This window comes from Cupressus sempervirens, chromosome 11, assembly GCF_028749045.1.
Source record: "Cupressus sempervirens isolate cs-2001-9-10 chromosome 11, ASM2874904v1, whole genome shotgun sequence".
Lineage (NCBI taxonomy): Eukaryota > Viridiplantae > Streptophyta > Pinopsida > Cupressales > Cupressaceae > Cupressus > Cupressus sempervirens.
In genome coordinates, this window is record NC_143128.1 from 276,440,790 (window position 1) to 276,454,532 (window position 13,743).

General features: G+C 37.3%; 1 protein-coding gene and 1 long non-coding RNA gene across 4 annotated transcripts in view; one reads left to right on the plus strand and one right to left on the minus strand.

Annotated features, from left to right (window-relative positions):
* LOC149529184 (uncharacterized) overlaps positions 1-13,743 on the minus strand; it is a 184,279-nt gene that overhangs the window by 99,365 nt on the left and 71,171 nt on the right. The gene's annotated exons all lie outside the window — the stretch shown is intronic.
* The window catches only part of LOC149529185 (uncharacterized), a 45,941-nt gene that overhangs the window by 2,047 nt on the left and 30,151 nt on the right, over positions 1-13,743 (plus strand). The window contains exons 3-4 of one of the 3 annotated variants that reach the window (XR_016358696.1): positions 73-169; positions 11,019-11,105. This is a non-coding gene — a long non-coding RNA (uncharacterized LOC149529185). Of the gene's footprint in view, positions 1-72; positions 170-11,018; positions 11,246-13,743 lie in introns of those variants that run through there. The other 2 variants (XR_016358698.1, XR_016358697.1) reach the window with 2 other exon arrangements.

Genomic DNA, 13,743 nt, shown 5'->3' on the forward strand with positions numbered 1-13,743 from the left:
TGGGTACCAAGTTGGTAATAACCAATCATTTCTTAGATCGTTCAAGATCTAACCCCATTCTTTTTCATATAGGATGAGGACGAACATCACGGAGCTATCAGGTCAAGAGCTGGACCAGGAGCGGTAACAAAGATCGAATAACCAATCAAAGGCTGAAAGGCAATGACTGGTTACCTCTGACTCTACTCTCCTATGCTGTATTTTTCTTATTTTCAATATGTGTAGAAGTAGTAGTCAGACTCACGGCTTGTGTGAGATTTCCATTTCGAGCATTTTCATATTCATTCATTTTAGGTAAATATCAGTTGTATTTCAAAAAATGAAAATACAAGGACATTTATATTCTTTTGGTACATAATGAATAACATTCGTGCACCTTTGATTACTTGCTCTTATACAAAAATTTTACAAGTGTACAAAATTTTAGTAACAATTTTGGCGACATCTGCTATATGTCTGCTTGCTAGACATCAAAACTAGTAGCCTTACCGATCAGACCATTGGGCAATAGAGTCAATTCGGGTATATGAGAATGGGTGATTGTTGTTTTCAGCTCAGTGTTACGGGTATCGCTTGTAGTGGTGAAGAAGAAATTCTTCATCATTATGAGTTATGCTCGTGATACTAAGCTGAAAGGAATTATTGCGTATTCTCATATAGCCGAATCACAAAACATGACACAGATAGGCAGATTAGAGTACTGCTAGGTGTATGTAGGTTTTATAGCTAGGTATCCATGTTTAGATATGTGCATTTGGACTTATACATGGACTACCTAATGACTATCAGATTTGAGGGTACTATTGCATGTGCATGTATGTAAGCATGAGTATGTGGTTATGATATTTGCATGCATGCAGCATTATTCTGCTCTGCCTAGCTGTGCAGCACTTTGGAAACTCTTTATTGAAAACAGGAAACACTCAAAACTACAGCGAGCATGTGCTGGAACAGCACTTAGGGAAAACCAAACATCTAAACTATTATATACAAGAAAAGCCCGATAGGTCATACCTCAAAACAAGGTTTGAGGTGAATCCCGTTTACCGAGATTGGTAGGACATCTCCATCCATCGTTGAAAGCTGAAAGGCATTGTTCTCTTTGCACTCTATGATGACGAATGGACCACTCTAGAAAGCATCGAACTTGGAATGCTTACCTGGCCTACTTTTGAGTTCGTCCCACTTGAGAACTAGATCTCCAACTTTGAAAGATCTTGACCTTGCCTTCTTATCAAAGGCTCTCTTAGTTTGCAGCTGTTGGAACTCCATACTTTGCATCGCTTTGTTTCTGATTTCTTCCAACTCCAAAAGTTGGGCATATCTTACTGCCATGGGATCACTTGGTTCAAATAGGACCAGCTGGCTAGCTAGATCTAATGCTGGAAGCTCGGTAGATATTGGTAGCCGTGCTTCTCTCCCATATACCAGCATGTAAGGGGAATTTCCAATCACCCTTTTAGGAGTGATCCTATCAGCCCATAATGCAGTTTTCAGTTTTGAATGCCAGTCACGCTGATTGTCCTGCAAGGTTCTTTTAATGATCCTTATCAGATTTTTATTGTTGGATTCCGCCAATCCATTTCCTTGAGGATAGTAATTAGAAGAAGTGTTAAGGTAAACACCATTTTCTACTGCCCAATTACTTACTTTCAACCCTATAAATGCAAGGGCATTATCTGATATAATGGAATCAGGTACCCCAAATCTGCAAACAATATCTTCATAGAAAGCAAGGACGGCTGATTCATTAGCCTCCTTCAAGGCTATTGCTTCCGTCCAGCGGGTAAAATAATCTGTTGCAGCTAGGACCCACTTGTGCCCCGCACTTGAGGGTGGATTAATTGCTCCGATAAAATCTATTCCCCACTTCATAAAGGGCTGTTGTACCTGAATGGGCTGTAATGGTAAAGCTGGCAGTTTTTCTTTTCCAGCGAACATGGCACATTTCACACATTTTCTTACCCAAGCATGGGCATCCTTAAACAAGCTTGGCCAATAATAGCCAGCCCTCATAACTTTAAATTCTGTTGTTCTAGGTGAATAGTGACCTCCTGAAGGTCCGTCATGGAACTCAAAAAGGATTTTGTCAAACTGATCATTGTCTACACATCTTAACAGTATACCACTGTGATCCTTCCTGAACAAAGTATCATCGATTAATACATAAGGAACAGATTGTAATCGGAAATACCTTCTCTTGGCCTTGTCGAGATCAGGGGGGCACTCTTCGGTTTGAAGGAAATGAGTGATCTCACTTAACCAGCTTGCTGGTTGGTCATTTGCTGTTGTTCCATGTATGACTAGAGCTGTTTCTGCTGCTTCTTTGTCTCCCGTAATAGTTACATCAGCAATCTGCTCACAAAGACCCTTCCCCCTAACTAGCCTAGTAATCTGGATGTCCATGTCGTACTCCATCACCTTAGTAATCCACCCGGCCCTCTTTTCATTTAGATCTTTACTTAGTAGGAACTCTTTGATGCTAGGATGAGCCACCATAATATGTACCTTGTTATGAGACAACATGTGCCTGAATTTCTTCAAGCTCTTTACAACAGCCAATACATGTTTCTCGACAAAGCTGTATCTTTGCTCGTGATCCTCAAGGCCCTTACCAAAGAAGGCAATAGGCTGTTCAAAGCCTTCGTCATTCTACTGGACTAAAATTGCAGAAATGACGTCATAGCTGCCATAAGCATATAAAATGAAATCCCTTTTAAAGTTAGGATTTACCAATGTCGGGGCTGATGCTAAGGCCTCTTTGATCTTTTGAAAACTGTTCTTTCCTTCCTTGGTCCAGCTAAAAACTGCATTTTTCTTCAACATTGTTGTTAATGGCTTTAACAGGGTGGCTATATCAGGTAGGAAGCGTCCAACAAAATTTATTCTTCCTATGAAACTTTGCAAGCCCTTCTTATGATGAGGTAAGGGAAGCTCTAAGATAGCTGCAACTCGTTTCGGGTCTACTGTTATACCTTTTTTAGACACCACATAGCCCAATAACTTACCTTCATGCATGACAAATACACATTTCTTAAGATTAAGAGATATACCAAACTCTCTACATCTCTGAAAAATTTGTGTAAGATGACCAATGTGATCTGCAGCATTTTTTGAATAAACCGTGATATCATCAAGATAAACCAACACAAATTTGTACATCAAATTATGAAATGCCACCATGTCCATGGCCTTTTGGAACGTTGCTCCTGCATTGGACAAACCAAAAGGCATTCTTTTATAAGCCATTGTACCCCATTTTGTAGTAAATGCAGTCTTAAACTGATCTTCCTCTTTAACCAGAACTTGGTTATATCCCGAATAACCATCAAGAAGCGAAAAACGCTCCGAACCAGAAACATATTGGAGTATTTGCTCCATGGATGGTAAAGGGTGGCGGTCCTTCAGTGATGCTCTATTGAGGTCCCTGAAATCAACACACAACCTTAGTTCCCCATTCTTTTTCCTAACGGGAACAAGGTTTGATACCCAGCTAGTATGCTTGATGGGAAAGATTATACCGCTTTCAATAAGATTGAATACCTCCTTTTGCATTAAAGGTTCAAGTTTTGGATTAACCGGTCTTTGCTTCTGCCTTATAGGCTTAGAGTTTGGCTCTAAATCAATGGTGTGCTGGGCAAGTTGTGGATCAAAACCCTTAAGATCTGCATACTCCCATGCAAAAATATCATTAAATTCTTGAAAAAGGTGAACATAAGACTGTTTTTCTTCTGCAGAAATTACCTTTCCGAATTTTAAGTTTTTTCCTTTGGCAATTTCAAGGTCTTCATAATGGTCCTGTTGGACCAGCAAGCTGGTTTTGTTCTTTCTGGCCTAATCATCAGCATTAAAAATAGATTCAAGGGTAACTAATCCCTTAGGCAGCTTATTGGACTTTAGTTGTATGATCTGATCGCCATATTGCTGCTCTAGCTTATGTTGATCGGATGCTGAAAATATATCCTCTTCAAGAAAGAAATTCAGAATCTGTTCGTCACTGTCGAACACTTGCCAGTTAACATCATTATCAGGTATAGAAGGCCTGACTATGATCTTGATATGTTGCTGTACCTGTTCCTTATTAATATTTCCAGCGATATCAAATTGTGCTCCTATAGCAGCCAACGTATCAGCATGTTGGTTTAACTTTCTGGGGATAGCAATAAGGTTAAAAGCATCAAAATTTTCAATTTCGTTCCAAACTCTGTGCTTGTAGTTCTTCAATGTGTCATTCTTAGTCACATTCAGCCCCCTAACCTGATTGACAATTAATTCACTGTCTCCAAATACCTTTAAGCATTTGACACCCCTCATTCTAGCCCATTCCAGTCCATGAATCAACCCCTCATATTCAGCTGTATTATTAGTACATGCAAAACTGAATCGAAAAGCTGCATAATACTTATCTCCTTGAGGAGTTACTAACATTGCCCCTCCACCTGAACCATTCTTGCTTCTAGAGCCATCAAAGTACAACTTCCAAACCTTTTCCTGCTCACCATTAAACTCGTTTGAACTTTTAACAAGGTTTGGTATAACTGAACCAGCCTCCTGGAATATATAGTTTCCCAAACCAGCCTCCAAAATAGTGTTGTTGTGATTTCCTAAAGCATTTTCTGTTGCCCACTCATCAAGGAGAATATTAGGAATGTTTTCTACTTGGGTACTTGCTTCTGAGACAACAGAATTTTCATTTTGATCAAATGCAACACAATTTGCATTGATCACGTTGGGTATATACGGCTCAATGTGGTTCCTTGCAAGCCCCTCTGATTTGATGGTCACTTTGGTCCCATAACGAGTTCTAAACAGCATGTGGGACCAATCTAAGGAAAGGTATCCTCCTATTTTTGCCGTAAATTCTCTTGATAAACAAAGGGCAAAATACGGAGGAAGATCAATTACAAAGATATTTTGGGGAATGGAGAAGTTGGGGCATGCATGGAGTGTCAAATTGGCGTCCTTAACAACCCCTAAAGTGTTAATAGTGGAACCATCCAACTGCACTACCCCCTTTTCTAAAGGCTGATAAACCAAACCCAGTTGATCAGCAATCTTCTTGGGCATTACGGAACTGGTAGCTCCACTATCTACCATACAATTATGTACTAACTTATCTCCAATTATCAAAGATACGTAAAAGGGAGGTGGTTTCACGTTCTTACCTTGAAATTTATTGCTGTCTTGAGAAGCAACCTCCGGAACAGCATTTGTTAAAACCACCTTAGGGTTCTCATCAGTCATTTGCGTAGAAATTTTCTCTTCAGTCAGGGCCTTCTTCAGCAAATCAGTTTGCCCTGGAATGGCTAATGAATTCCACATAGACATTGTGACATTAACCTTTTTCATGTTGTCCACTATGTTGTAAGGCATAGGTGGAAGTATCTTAGGATATGCCTTGACATCGGCCTGATTTAATTGTGGCTGGGGTTGCTCTTTAGTTGGCATGATAGGATTGCTTTGTGACACATGTCCTTGGCTGAATGGTGCCTCACTAACTGCAGGTTCTTTACCTTTATTTGCAGCTTGCTCTGCTTCCAAAGCTCTTTTCTTTGCTCTGGTATAAGTTGCAATTGGTGCATCACCATTCACCCCACAAAATTCCTCTCTTTGCCAATTTATAAAAGCAGCATCAGTTAGAATTGGATCATATTGTTGTTCTGTTGTATCTCCAGCTCCTTCTGGTTGTGTACTTGCAGCATTTTGGACCATCAATGCTTGGTTGATGACCCCATTAGAGCATGTTGCCTGATTATGCGGTTGATTACACAGATAGCACCATTCATATTCAGCAGCTAAATTATTCTGGGCTGGTACTATGTCTTTGACAGCATTCAAAGGCGCTGGTGCATACGTTTGAAACGGCCTCGGGTTCACATTTTGTCTATTTCCCTGATAATTATTCTGATAAGGCGGCCTCACACCTTGATTTTGTTGCTGTTGTCCTCCTATTTGCTGTTGGTAATATGGATTCCCATTTTGATTCTGCTGTTGGTAAGGGGGCCGTCCTTGGTATTGTTGCTTCTTGATGCTTACCAACTCATTTCCCATAGTCTGCAAGATATTCTCCATCTTTTGCTGACTACTTTTAATATCTTGTAACTCTTGGGATGGACCTGCAGCAGTTGAATCACTCGTTGCAGTAATTTGTAATGTTGGAATAGCAGGTAATGTTACAAAAGGAGGGATGATCAGCGGCATATTCGACTGAATATCAGGAAATATAGGCATTGGAGGCCTTGGTGCTATTTTTCCAGCTTGAATTAGGCAATTTTCTGCCCTCACAGCTAAATCATATGACTACGGTAGTGAGATTCCTCCCATAGACTGGATTAAGACTGATATATCGCTGTTTAGGCTCTTCAAATAGTATAAAAAGGCATGTTCAGCAGAGGGTCTGACTTGAATTGGAATCCTATTCCAAGTCCTTTGAAACCGCATATTGAAATCCGTCATTTGTTCTTGGGGGGCCCTTTTGATAGTAGTTAATTGCTCCACCAAGGACAAATAGTCTGACTTGTCTTCAAAATATTTGCTCAAACCATCTCCTAAGTCATCCCATGTGGCGATAGAACCACGTTCAGTCCTCTGAACCATTGAAGTGCCTTCCCCTTCAAAGAAGCTGCTAGCAATCTTACAGCTACATTATCTTGCGTGATATGATGGGCATAACATAGGGTTGCCACATCTCTAATGTGCTCTAATGCTGTGGTTTGCCCTTCCCCTGTATATTCTAGTAGATTTTTTAGTGCTGCAAGGGGAATATTGTCATGCTGAGCAATATTCAAAGGGCTGCCTTGATTAAAAGGCACAAAAGCAAACTGCCTCGCCATTGCTGGTGGCGGTATAGGTACTTGCTGATTTGAAACTGTTCCAACAGCACCTACTGAATGTGTACTATTTTGTGTTGTTGTAGATGGTGTAGAAAATAAAGACAGAGACCCTGTCCTGAAAGATGGTGAGGCTGAATGCCTTCTAACTTCTTTGTCTGAACACTTTCTTCTTCTTCCGTAAGACAGCAACGGTCTCTCTTCTATACCAGGTGGTGTAGACTGATTTCTCTTTGAAGGAGGAGTTCTTTTAAGTGTTCTCCCTCTTCTTTTTGGTGAAGAAAGCTCTAAATACTCAAAAGACTTTGAGCTTCTAGTCTCAATGCATCTCATACAGCACTACTCTTCATAACCATGAGACCGAGTCGCCAGATATGCAGCAAAATACCCTCTAAACAGGTCTGTTTTTACTGACAGCATATCAGAATCAGCAAAATATCATAAAAACTATGTAAAGATCAGTTCTAAAAGATTTTAGTCAATAAAACTGTCCCACCGGGCGTGCCAAAACTGTTATCTACCAAAAATGCACCCTGTTAAGTTTGCAAAAAACTTAACCTTTTGGAGTAACATGGAAACATTCCAGGGTTGTGGGTGAACCGTAGCTGGAACGAATCTTCGGATTCTAGGCCGGCTTCCTATCTGGTATATCACTTTATACTACTGAAACTGAACTTCTGACGGAGGAAAAGGGGAGAAGGATAACAAAAATGGAAATTTAAAACCTAAGGGGTGATGCACCAGAAAAGTATCCCTGATATCTAATACATAAGCAACACCATGAAATAGCAATAACAAAACTCCCTTGCACAACTCAATAATCAGAACCCTTGCAAAAAGCTAATAAGAGGGCTAAAATAACAGTTTCGAAAAGGAGAATAGATTACTCACAATTCAAAAAAAACTGCTTTGTAACACAACTTTCAACCTGCAAAAACTGAAACCATCCTGTAGAAGGCATCAACATGACACACAAATACAGAAAAAGGAGAAGGCATAAGTTGAAATCAATGCCCAAAAGTGCTGCAGATCTGTATATATCTCTGAATAATGGGTTACAAAATGATCCCTGCTCCTGTCAAGAAGTCTGAAAAACTTACAAAACAAGCCAAGCAGAGAAAAAGAAGAACCTCTACAAAATGAGCCTTCAACTCATACGTATCCCCCTTCCAACCAACTGCATTTTGAAAGCCATAAATGCTGGGTCGGATTAAGCCCCAAAGGCCAAAATTCAGTCTTTGAAAAAACTCCAAAAGGTGTACAAAATCTCCCAAAAGGCATGGCTTGAAATATTTTCACAACTGCCCCTCATAAATGCAGTCCTAACCCTCAAAATATCTCAAAAAATCTTCAAAATCAATGCTTCAACAAGTATGCCTTCCAATTTCTATCATAATGGCCACCCACTCTGAAAATATATGCATAATATGAATGTCAATCCACCTTTTGCATTTTGTCCCAACTCTGTTATTTAAAAAAAACATCTACCAATTAAATATAAAATAAAAATAGACATTTATTTTTCATATATTTTAATATCTATTTGAAAAAACATAATAACTTAATAACAATAAATACTAATTACATTGGTGTTATTAAAATGATTATGAAATCACTTAATAGCATTAACATTTAGTTTTTATTGTTACTAAATTTATTAATAATAAATATGAACTATATTAATATTATTCAATTGATTATAAAATCAATTTAATAATATTAAGATAGTAATATATTTATTATTAATATTAATGATTTATCAAATAGAAATTAAAACATATTTAAAATAATAAATATTTTTATTTTATATTAACTAATAAATAGATGATTTTTTTTTTTTACTTACATCAATCATTAATAAAAATGATTTATGAATATCATTTTATATTAATGTTGAATAACATAAAGTGGAAACATTTACAAATTAAAGACCAAAACATAAGTCTCTCCACTATATATGTTAGGTATATGGACTTGGCAAATTATAAAATTGAAAAGCAAAGTCTCTTCTCATTCACGTGAATGAAGAAAGGGAAGGAATATTAGGGATTTCATTTTTTCCATTTCATTTGCTCTTGCAAGAGCTCTAGCCAGCTAGAGAAAATGAGGGTTTGGAGGCTTGGAAAAGATAATCTCTATGCTTTTCATGGCTCTATTTCTCAAATCTGCTGGTCGTTTTTGATAGCTGTGCATTTTTCTAAGGTAAATGGCAGATTTCTGGGCACGTTTTATGGTTTTATCTCACATTTGCTGGTCGTTTTTGATAGCTGGGCATTTTTCCCTCTTCTCCTTGGCTCAAATGTAGGTTATTCTTTGATCTACGGCTGCCATGAGAGGTCATGCAAGGGTTTTGTTTGATGTTTTTTGAAGCCGCTTCATATACTTTCTGGGCTTCAAACAGCAGGTATTTAATCTTTGCATTTTCTGGGTACTTGCTGTGCACATTTTTGCTGATATAGCAGACATTTGTGGCTTCAAAAAATGAGGAAATCTGGGCATGTTTTCTTTGCATTTTCATAGCAGACTTTCTGCTCTTTCTCTTTTATATTTATGGCACCATTTTGAATGGAGAGTTTGGAATGGAGACTATGAACTTTACAAGGTACCATGGTGGACCTTTTGGGTTTGAAATAACAGATCCATCTCTGTGATTTGCTTGCACACTTCTGCTACTACTTTGAGATTTACTTGATATGAGACCTTTGTTGCATTTGCTGAGGGTTTCTTGGCTATGAGATTATCTACTCATTCTTTATAAAAATTGGGGCTATATATTCCTTACAGCCACCATGAATATACAAGGTATTCTGATGTATCTTTAGTTCAATCTTGAACTCTTCTATCTGCTCCTCTTATTTGATCTGTAAGTCATGAGCTTGAAAAGAAATGCTGCTCATTTTCTGGACTGCTCTTCTTTATGCTGTAGCTATTAATTTTATAAGGCCGAGCATATTCACTTGCCTGTGCCATGTTCAAAATCGTGACTGTATTTTCCTTGAAGGCTGACATGATAAGGATTATTGCATGCTTGATCCTGTTGGGTACATGCTTCAACTTATTCATACCAGATTTGATGAGAGTTTTTACTGTATATGAATTTCCTTTTTATAAAGATGCTACCAAAATACTCCTCTAGATAGTGGTTGCCTTGCTGAAAGTTGCCAAGTCTGAATATGTTCATTGAAGCTTTCATCATTTTGCTTTCGTCCTTGTTCGCCCATGGAATACAACACAGATTTTGAAAACTTCTCATAACCTTGTAGGATTCTTTTACTGGTTGGAAACTAGATGTTGTTACACAGATTTTCCTCCTTTTTACTGTTAATCAATGGTGTCTTTTAACAAAGCAAGATACCTTACTGTTTTGCGTCCTCTGTTGCTGATCTGGGTTAATCATGAAATGTCAAAGCATTGTGAAAAAACTTGGGTGTCTGTTTAAGCAATTTGTAGAAAACTGAGGCTTCCAACAGCAGGTTTAACTGAGCATGAAATTTAATTACACAGTTTAATGCATTTGCTGCATGTATATCTCCATACCCTACAGTACTCAAGGTTGTAATTGACCAATATATGCAGGCAATATAACAAATTGAAAAGCTTTGTCGTTCAAATTCCGGAAGTATAAAACAAATCCATGTGTTATCCCGGTCCGGATACTAATCTGCTAGTATGTAAAATAACATCCCACACATTGTACATCTGATCCAGAAGTAGCTAAAGCTTATCTTTTTTTTTTTTTTATTGCCTCCATGTTATAGATGTTGAAGGATCTCTTTTTTATACATTTCATTTGAATATTTTCTGTCTTTGCATGCTGAAATGATGCTCTCCTGACTGTTAAGATATTCTGATTTTATGTGATGTCTAAGCTATCTTTCATGAGGTTCGAGCACGGGCTCGTGACACTCATGGATTATCTCTTCGAGATGTGCATTTGAACATTTAGAGTACTATTTTTTGAGATCAATATGCTTGTGCTTGGTTACAATGAAAGGTTTCATATCAGAGAACAATATGTCCCTTTAACATCATACTTTCTGATTTTTTACACTGAAGCATTTAGAAGTTATTCTACTGTTTTTACATGTATTCAGAATAGGAATTATATAGCATGCGTGGGTACCAAGTTGGTAATAACCAATCATTGCTTAGATCGTTCAAGATCTAACCCCATTGCTTTTCATACAGGACGAGGACGAACATCACGGAGCTATCAGGTCGAGAGCTGGACCAGGAGCGGTAACAAAGATCGAATAACCAGTCAAAGGCTGAAAGGCAATGACTGGTTACCTCTGACTCTACTCTCCTATGCTGTGTTTTTCTTATTTTCAATATGTGTAGAAGTAGTAGTCAAACTCACGGCTTGTGTGAGATTTCCATTTCGAGCATTTTCATATTCATTCATTTTATGTAAATATCAGTTGTATTTCAAAAAATGAAAATACAAGGACATTTATATTCTTTTGGTACATAATGAATAACATTCGTGCACCTTTGATTACTTGCTCTTATACAAAAATTTTACAAGTGTGCAAAATTTTAGTAACAATTACATGGAGAAAAATATTAGTTTAAAATTATATTACTATGGAGGATACAAACCGTACATTGGTATCATGGGGATAAACAATGTATAAACATTCTACTTCCCCTATAAAATACCCCACATTGAGGTAGGAACAACCTTTGTTGTGAAGGCTATTTAACCCATGACCCACCTTCCGTAAATGCTATTATTATATTTATATATGTATTATCATACATGTAACGTACTATAGCCAAGGAGGTAAGTAAACTTTAATTATTAACACTTATGTCTATGATAACAAAATATTATCTTCTAAGAAGTATTTTTTATTGTTCTTACTAACTATTAAGGAATAACTATTAAACTAATAATAAGAAGTATTCTTTTTCCTTAATAATATTATTCAATATAATGATCTCAACAATTATCAAGAGTATTTTCCACTGTCATTATAAATGATTATTAAAAATAGAAGTTAACTTAAAATATTCTTGTAATTGAACAATGATATTATTATAAGAATAAGATCTAATTTTATGACCCTTGAAATATGATTATCTTTAATATTATCATCATTTGATTTGTGACAGGAAGGATGCAATGTTACCAAGGAGGGGCTTTTCTAAGTCCAAGCAATTGGATCTTTGTCCCAAGATAGGGTAGGGATCAACGATTCATAATCTTTTGCAATGCGCACTTGGACCTGTAAACTTTGAGGGAATCCCTTGCACATTTTGCATCTAGGCAACTTGGAATGACATCTATGCCTTTCGATCCTAAGATTTGGATAATAAGATCTACTATATCCTTCACTAAATTGAAATAATAATATGACTAGATATATAAAAATTAAATATAACTTCCTATATGACCAATAAGAAAAGACAATGATGTTACCAAGGAGGGGCTTGTCTAAGTCCAAGCAATTGGATCTTTGTCCCAAGATAGGATCCTTCAAGACACGGGCTTGGACCTGTAAACTTTGAGGGAATCCATTGCACATTTGGCATCTAGGCAACTTGGATAACATCAATTCCTATCTTTTGAGGTTGACATAAAGTAATTTATCACGATTCACATTTTCTTGAAAGTTATATATATGTTTATGTACTAATGATAACTTGTGGTTGCAAGATTCTATCGAAGAAGTAAATCATCTTCTAGACTCTAGCAGGGAATTAATCAAGAAAACATGTTTTATTTGTCTACACTGTGTCTTCTTCATGTTTTCATGCATTCATGTGTCAACTTCGTGTTTTCATTTGTTTGCTTCGTATTTTCATGTATCCATATGTCTACTTCGTGTATGCTTTGTGTTTTTACGCATTATGAAGTATACTAAAATATTATTGCATTCAATTATATGCTTCGTATGATGGTTCTACAAAAGTCATGTATGAATGATCTTTGCTTGAGGATAAACAAATTCAAGAGGGGAGGACTATGATATCCCTACTTTGAGATAGGATTTATTAATTAAAAACTATTAGATATAAGTTTTATAATATTAAAAGGATAAATAGTATATAAGATAAGATAAGATAGGATAATAATATTAATGTCCAACAAAAAACCACAAGGGTTTATGGGACTGAGCATACAAATAGAAGAGCCAGCAAAAGAATGAGCAACAAACGGTGACTTAGAAGAAACAAAACAATACACAATGCCTGAAAACTCCAAGGTAAGGACTAAGGATCCTTCCTTGGTACAAAGAAATCAATCACAGAAGAATATAACCGTGGATGATTTAGAGTCATGGATCGTTGTTGAGAACCACTAGAGGAGTGCCACTGCCTGGAAAGACTAGTACAGTGTTTGACTGATCTAGGGGGAATGATGCTGGATGGCCTTTTCACACCCTGTGGTGGAGACAAGGGGGAGAAAAAGGTGGTGATGAGCTGGTCTAAGTTATGGCTCTAAGGTGTGACTAATTGTAGGGTATGCTCACGAAGCTGAGTGGCTTCCCGAAGATAAAATGTAAGACATCGTTGGTCAACATAGATGAAGAATGTTGAAAGAAAGAGACAATCTCTAAATAAACAATAAAATCTCCCTCTGATTCGGTAGTAGATAGGACAACGAAATATGAAGTGGGTCTTAGTTTCAACCTTTGCCGAAGTACACAGTCTACAAATCTGATCTTCTCTAGCCATATGGTGATCAATCTGGACTCGAAGAGGATGAGAGCCAACTCTGAAGGAGCCCAAAGAGAATTGTAGGGTGTGACACCAACGCCGATAAAGATAGGTAGGACACACAATAATACCATTCTGAATCTCAAGATAATGCTCTGCATAAAAGGCCATCTTAGGACGTAATCCACGAGGAGGATTACTCCAAGTAGTGATAATGTACTATCTATAGATATCATGTCTGACATAC